Raw genomic sequence first — 8,364 nt, 5'->3', positions numbered from 1 at the left:
AATAGCTCACAGTTTATGAAAACATTTATTTTAAACTTTTGACAAAAATAGTGTCCTATAATAGGACTGAGACCACAATTAAGTACTTCCGGGTTCAGGCCCCACGAATGAAGTCCCCTCAGAAATGTATGTATTTCATGGAAATAAATCAAATGCCTGTTTGAACTTGATTTTTGTCTATGAATTTAATGTAAATTTATAGTAGAGATGTCAATCTATGTTTTGTGATGTAAAATATTAATATTGATCATGTATTCTGTGCGCCAGGGTCCTGTGTGAAAAGTCCTGATTTGACCTCTACCCCTGACCCGGATGTATATAATCCACGTTGGTGACACATTTTGACAGCTAACTCCAGAAAATGCTGAACATGCTATGTTGAAACTTTTATATTTTGCTTCTCACATGTTGGTCTTGGCCAGGTGAGTTGGAAAATTGGATATGAGATTTTGGGAATTTACTATGAATTTTAATGTTACAATGAAACATATAGCGAAGCTAATTGTGGTCTCGGTCCTAATATGATAGGCCCTGAAATCCATGTTTTTGTTTGTCAAATCCACATTTTTTGACCGATTCTCATACAATTTGCCATGATTATTGGCAGAATTCTGTGTGATAGGTTAGTTATTTTTCAAAATCAGGTTGAATTTAAATTTAAAAAATTATTTTTTAAATTTATTTTTTTATTTTTCTATTTTTTTGACAGAACAATGGCGCTGTTTATAGTGTCTAATTTGCATATTTTGTGATATTGTGTATTCATACACCATATTTGAAAGTAAAAATGGAGGATTTTTATGAATTGTACAAGTGGAAGCTATCAGAAAACTCTGTGATTTGCCCAGAAAATGGCACCTGCAGACTATGGACAGGACCTTTGACAAAGACAGGAAAATATGGAATTATATCTTTTAAGGACCCTGTTGATTCAAAGTGGAAAATAAAACATGCTCATAGACTTGCTGTTATTGTTCATTTTCAAAATTTAGGCTTGTCAAGTGATCTGGATTGTTCACATTTGTGTCATAATAGTTTATGTATAAATGTAGACCATATAAGTTTAGAACCCCATTTTATTAACAATAATAGACAGTATTGTTTAAATTCAAACATTTGTCATGGTCATGTAGGTTTTAGGGACTGTTTGTTAAATTTGAAAATTTGAAATATTTTTTTTTAATTTTATTTTTTGATGATATTAGCTATTGTATCCGGAGACACAATATTCCCGACCACCGCCACGGGGAGGCTCCCTCTTTAGGTAGTCATATATATGTAACTTTTGTTGTTGTTGTTGTTGTTGTTGTTATTATTGTTGTTGTTGTTGTTGTTATTACATATGTGTTTTTGAATTTTAAATTCTGGTTGCCAATATGTCTCTTAATCAATTTTTCACTTTTCAATACAGATGATCCTGAAGCTGATTGTCTCCCCTGCCATGTTGCTGAATGACTGGATCTAGCTGCCCTCTCCTGTAGTCGGACTTTCGAGCGGACTTGGACCTTTTCTTATGATCTTTATGCTGTGCTGCCAGTCTTGATATAGCTCTCTTCTTCACTTCAGGTTTGTATTGGTGTTGTCTTTGGTACACTTACTCTGAGCTCAGTTGATCAAGCTTATGTTTAACTTCTCGACTCAGAGTACCACCGAGGTGTTCGACCTTCTGTTGAATAGCTTTCCCGGCAGTGTTGTTGAAAGTTAAGATGACATTGTCAAGTCTCCCCTCAGCATTCCGTCCAAAGTTCTGATATTTTGGTAGAGCGACATTGATGCCTCTGTGACACCCCTCATTTTTCTGAGTTGATGTGTTGAGTCTCATTGAATAGACAGCTTCAGTGCTTAACTTCATTTTCAGGAGCTCCAATACCAACATCTGGTCATCTGGCGTCATCTGAAGATGATGTATCTGGTTCGAACTGAGGAACATTGAGCGCACCCACCAGTTGTCACCGTCATCTCCAGAGTACACCTCGGAGTGCTGACTACACTTGGAACAGTCCCCTGAATAGCACGACAATGTGGCATCTAACACATCAGGTAAGCAACTGGTGATAGTCTCCATGTTACCGTTGTGTGTTTTCATGAGGGATTTGAAGACCATGCTGCTCCTGGCTTTCAAGTCTTGGGAAAACACCTTCTGTGAGTGAGACCTCATAAGTCTGGTACGTCCGGGAAACATGGAGTCACTGAACTTAGCACTGTTTGATTTCCGAAACTGTGCTCTACCTATGCGAGTCGGGTCAGCCAGTCTCTCCACTTTCCACATCGGATGTAGGGCTCGCATGGCTTCCTGCAGGCCTTGGGCGCCAGTACCATCTCCATCCGTAGTGGCATATTTCACAAGGACACCCTGTCTGGTCAGCTGCTCTCCAATGTCCTTCCCCATGGCATACTCGGAGAGGCCGTCAAACCGGCTGGTGTTGGCTGTGCACTCGGGGTGATCACCCGGACAGTCAACATCATACCCTTTCCCTCTCAGCCAAGCGCCTGTCCAGCAAAGTTTGTTGTGGAGGGCACGTCCAAGTATCCACTTCTTTGGAGTACATGTCTCAATTCCCAAGCTGATTCCCTGAGAGACATTCAGTCCAGGCTTCTTAGAGCTTCCAAATGTAGTACTGTTGTACCGCCCATCCACAGCTATTCCGATGGTGCTCGGAGACTCCTGTCCTCTCAGGGTGTTGTCCTGTACCACCAGTCGAGTCTTTTCCTCCATGTCTGTTCTGTTAAGGGCAGTAATCTCCCGTGACACCTGGTTGGCCTTTCGTTGCATCCCACTTTTGGCACCTGCAGGTATGTTCAGGTGTCCGAGAAGAAGTCTAGCTCCTTTGGTGCTGACGGACTGTCCACACAGTGCTGAAGGTAGATATTTGTTAATTAATGCTGGCTTTGGTCCGGGCTTCTCCGAGTCCGCTTCTCTGTAAAGTTTGTAAAGCTGAGACTTGTACTCACACTTGACACACTGGACAGAGCAACTCCATCCCAGGGCCCATTTCTTCTCGGACACTAGTTTGAATACGGGTACTGTACAACTGGTGTGACATTGCTCTGCGTGTATATTGATGACATCGTTCCACATCTTCATCATCAAGATAACATCAATTATCCGGTTTCCCTCCATTTCAGTCTCCGAGGCGGTTGATGCCTGTATTGTACAGGGTCTATCTTCGGTGTCCGCTGCTACATTGGATTGACTTTCCGGTCTTGTCGTTGTCACCAGCTGAGATACTTTGGTGGCGGTCAGTCTTCTGGTCAGAACTGGGGTCACCTCTGTGTTGACAGGTTTGGACCTTACATCTTGGGAGAACTAGGCCTTTATTCTTGGGGGTGTGTCCAGGTTTGAAATGGTTATTTCTTCTCTTTCTGTCTCCCTTCATACTTGTATTGGTCAGTAGTGGTCAGTAGTGGTCAGTGGTGGTCAGATGTGTTTGGAGTACAAAACTGAAGTGAAGCTGAACACTGATCTGGTAATTGTGATATACACATCAGTGCCTGTTTGATAATTGACTTCAAAGGTGTTTTGAGAAACAATTGAGAGAGGCTAATATATTATCATTAAACAGATATGCCCATTAAACCCCCTCCCTCACCCCCACCCCTTCCTTGCCTCAGGCTAGACAGCCTAACAGTACATGTAAACAAGTGCTGGCTACAGTGTGTCCATGGTGGTCATTCACTGTGATTGGTCACTGCATGTCTTTAGTATTACCTGTAGATTATCTCATGTTTTTATGAAACCTAATTGATACTTTGAAGCAGTTAAAATATCAATTTCATAGCAAAATTATAGTATTTTAAAACAAAATCAGTTTTAAAATCTTTAAAAAAAATAAAGTTAAAATTTGAAATTGAAAGCAAACTTTGCATAGCTATATGCAGGGAGTATTAAAGTTTACATACCACTTTACAAAATTGAAATATCTCAATTATTGAAAAATCTGTTTCATTTTTTCTTACACATGGTGTCAGAAATATATACAGTAATTGTATGTAGAATTGTGTCTTAACTGTCAGTGTCAAGGGGGTGTTTTTAGATCTCTCTAACTCCTGTTTTATGTGTCATAGAGTATTTCTGTTTTGACCGCATGATTTCAAATAGCTCGCAGTTTATGAAAACATTTATTTTATATTTTTGACAAAAATAGTGTCCTATAATAGGACTGAGACCACAATTAAGTACTTCCGGTTTCAGGCCCCACGAATGAAGTCCCCTCAGAAATGTATGTATTTCATGGAAATAAATCAAATGCCTGTTTGAACTTGATTTTTGTCTATGAATTTAATGTAAATTTATAGTAGAGATGTCAATCTATGTTTTGTGATGTAAAATATTATTATTGATCATGTATTTTGTGCGCCAAGGTCCTTTGTGAAAAGTCCTGATTTGACCTCTACCCCTGACCCGGATGTATATAATCCACGTTGGTGACACATTTTGACAGCTAACTCCAGAAAATGCTGAACATGCTATGTTGAAACTTTTATATTTTGCTTCTCACATGTTGGTCTTGGCCAGGTGAGTTGGAAAATTGGATATGAGATTTTGGGAATTTACGATGAATTTTAATGTTACAATGAAACATATAGCGACGCTAATTGTGGTCTCGGTCCAACTACCTTTCGAAAGAGTACCGTGCAAGGGGAGGTAACCTCAATTGATTTACATCGCTCTTATTTCTCAACATTCGTAAATACCTTTGGAAAAAATTACCGTGCAAGGAGAGGTTACCTCATTTCCATAATATTTCGATAATGAGCCGCGTTTTGGTAAGGAATTCAAGTTTTATTTTCGAAACAGGCCTTTTTCAAGGTCGTCTTATTTGATGAGTCGTATATCCCGCAGCTCAAGTAAAACTTGTTTACGAGGCCGTCTTTTTTCGAATATTCTCATCGGTGGAAAAAAAAAAGATAACTCTCGCTGTTACCAGAGACTTGTATATCCGAGATCTGAAGCATAGGTAAGTCTCGCTACATCACGCATGCCCCATTTTGTTATCTGGAGCGGAAGCTTTGTGTCGCGAGATTTGGCTGTACGCCTGCGCCTAACATTGAACCTAGTGTTAAATCAAGGCTCAGATCGTCCACTGACACAGTGACGGGCCGTAAATACTGTAAATAATACCGATTACTACTGTCTTGTTTAGATAAATTTTACCTAAAATTCGCCGGGTGTAACAAAACAAAACATCAAAGTTTTGACTGTTTAAGACGTTAAAACAGTTTCCGGACATATACTATGTTTACTATGACAAAGTTTAAAGGATTTTTAGTGGGTCTTATTTAAATATCACAGATATGTACATAAATTAACCGACCGTAGGATCTTTCTCCTGTTTTTTTCTATGCATATTATTCCTGGTTTTGATTTTCCTGGAATGTTTGACATTTTATGTTCCTTAATGATTACTTGATAAAGGGACATATGAGATATGTATGTCCCTGCTTGATAATACCGCTGATAAAAATAGCGTTTGATACCTCCTGAAATTGTCACCAGACAATTATACAAATATCAGATTAATAGGAACATGTGTGAATTTGCTTGTGTACTCATCACCGTTTGTCAACATGTCACCCGATCACAGCCAGGTAAGTTGTGAATTTTATCACAGGTAAGTTGCGAGGTTCCTTTGAACTGCAGCCAGAGAACTTTAGATCACCGTCCTACATGTACTGGCATTGAAGATACATGTATAAGCTTTAGGTAAAACCGTCCATGGCCGGATGGGGTTGGGTTGGGTTTGGGGGTGTTAATATGGTGACATCTAGCTGGAGGTGGTCAATTAACGTACATCAGACATAACCAAAACCTAGCTCAAATAATTTTCATTTTAGAAAAACTAACCAATTTTGCTTAGGACGTTCCTTCTCCGTTTCCCTGTAAAGAAAGTCATACGCCTCAGTTAAGATACATTTATCCAAATTTAATAATTTAAACCAATATTTTAACATCCTAAACAATTGTGTATTAGCTAGCGGTTGGCGACCAAGTTCAATGTATACCACAGCGTTACATGTAGATTTCTTTACACCAAGTAATTTTTTGCAAAATTCCAAATGATTTTTTTCTACTTCAAGCGCTTTATTAATTCCCCATATTTCACAGGCATAAAAAAAGAATACTTCCGACATATGTATCAAAAAGGTGCAACATAGTTTTGATATTCAAACTCATATTATTACATTTGGAGCGAAGAGCAAAAAGAGCTTTTCGTCCTTGTTCAGCCACATGTTTAGACATAAAACTAAATTTATTGTTGAATCGGAAGAGGGCGCCTAAATAACAAAACTGATCAACTACTGAAAGCAATTCCCCATTGAAAGTCCAAGTTTCGTTTACTTTAACTATGCCGCCATTACGAAAAATAACAATCTTAGTTTTTTTTCTGTATTTACTGTTAACTGTTACATTTATCTGCATAGGTATTTAAACTGTTTAAAAGCCCTTGCAACCCTTCAACTGATTAAGAAAACAACACCAGATCATCAGCGTACAGAAGAAGGAATAGACTCAATTCTCCAAAATCATAACTAGGAGCACCACTTTCAATAAAACTATTCTCAAAATCGTTTATAAACAAAGAAAAAAGTAAAGGAGACAAAATTTCCCCTTGCATCAATCCGACGTTATTAAAGAAAAAAATTGAACAATTTCCATTAACTACAACACAAGATTTAACTGAAGTATACCAGAGACTCACTCTATCTACATAGTCAAACGCTTTACGAAAATCTACGAAACAACAATAAAGACGTTTTTTCTTAGACAAAGCTTTCAAAATTATAGTTTGCAAAGCGAATATAGCATCAATTGTACTAACACCAGGTCTGAATCCGAATTGAGCGTCCGTTAAAATGTAATGTCTGGTACAGACATCTAATAATCTTTTGTTGAGAATTGAGGTAAACAATGTACATAAACAGCTAATTAGGCTAATGCCCCGATAATTGTTAGGGTCAGTTCGATTCCCTTTCTTGTGAACAGGTACAATAGTAGCAGTAGACCATTCAGACGGAAAACATCCAGAGTTTAAAATATTATTAAATAATGTATGCAACATGGGCAATAAGAACGCTTTACCTTCAATAAAACATTCATTTAACAAACAGTCCAAACCGTGTGATTTACCACGTTTAAGGTTATTAATTGCACATTGTATTTCATTAATAGTAAAATCAATATCTAACTCTTCAAAAATTACAGCCTCATCGACTTCAGCCTCGTTCTCGATTGTAGAAACGGAGTTAACACCATTGTTAGCTACATTATTGAAATGGTCAACAACTGATTTATTGAAATCTGGGGTGAATTAGAATTTCTGTTTTTACCGATTTTTTTGTAAAAATATTTCTGGTTATGCTTACGCAGATATTCTAACCTATCACCCTCGTGCAACATGTATTGTCTTTTGCGGGTCGTGAAATACTAGAACCGAGTTATCTCCCTTGAAAAGATGGCGAGTTGTGAACAGTATGAATTGCGGCCTCAACCGCGCAAAGGTATCGTGCACCCGAAAACAGGGGATGTTTTCTCCGGCTACAGGTAAAATTGGTAAAGTATACTTGTCAGATCAATTCTAAATTGTTTTTGAGTCAAGAGAATCTTTTAATGTCCAGTAACTTCTACTTCGAAAGTTTTAACATATCAAAAAATCGCGCGCTTTCAACAAACAATGTTGACCACAGTTCTCTCCCCTTTTTACTGAGATGATGGGCAACATGGCTTGCAGCGGCAGATCTAAGCGTCACACACAAATACAACGGGAAGGGTTGCCAGTCGACTCATACCAGTAAGTAAATTGTAAGTAATTTGAATGAATTTAACTGCAACATTTATTGCCACACAAGATTACAAAAATATAAGTGAAATAGTTTGATATTTGGTGTAATTTGGATTGAGAAGTGAAAGCCGCCGGTGCAGAGGGAAATAACAACCTATTTGTGCACGGTAACCTGTAGGTTCTATATCAATTATTAATCATATCCCGATTTAAATCGATGGTTGAAAAATGAATCTTTACCGAGTCGGTGCACATGATTTATATATTTTGAATGAACGAAGATTAAATTGTGTGGTGGTTGTAATTGTTTGGCGCCGGGAAAGTTGGGGGGGGGGGGGGGGGGGGTCAGTAATGTTGTAACTTAGGTACTTAAGCTGAGCTTAATGGGCTTTTTGAAGGAGTTGACACAAATAAGTTCCTTTAATGACGGTATCCACGGGATAATGAGGCAGTTGACAGATATTTTATGCAAATTCCTATCTACAGACTTGTACATATAATAACATAGCTGGCAATAGTGTCAATTCTACAATCAACATGAACAGTACATGTACCAATGTTATAGGCATTGGTTTATCTCCGT

General features: G+C 38.2%; 1 long non-coding RNA gene across 2 annotated transcripts; it reads left to right on the top strand.

Annotated features, from left to right (window-relative positions):
• Nucleotides 1–371: 371 nt before the first annotated feature.
• On the top strand, nt 372–2,024 carry LOC117341473. Of its 2 annotated transcripts, none has more exons than XR_004535640.1 (3): nt 372–422; nt 1,412–1,566; nt 1,859–2,024. It is a non-coding gene; the product is annotated as an uncharacterized LOC117341473 (long non-coding RNA). The 2 variants fall into 2 exon arrangements; XR_004535639.1 differs by lacking the exon at nt 372–422 and adding an exon at nt 940–1,264.
• Nucleotides 2,025–8,364: the final 6,340 nt, after the last annotated feature.

The sequence above is a fragment of the Pecten maximus genome, chromosome 13 (assembly GCF_902652985.1).
Source record: "Pecten maximus chromosome 13, xPecMax1.1, whole genome shotgun sequence".
In the NCBI taxonomy this organism is placed as follows: Eukaryota; Metazoa; Mollusca; class Bivalvia; order Pectinida; family Pectinidae; genus Pecten; species Pecten maximus.
This window is presented reverse-complemented; position numbering and strand designations above follow the sequence as displayed.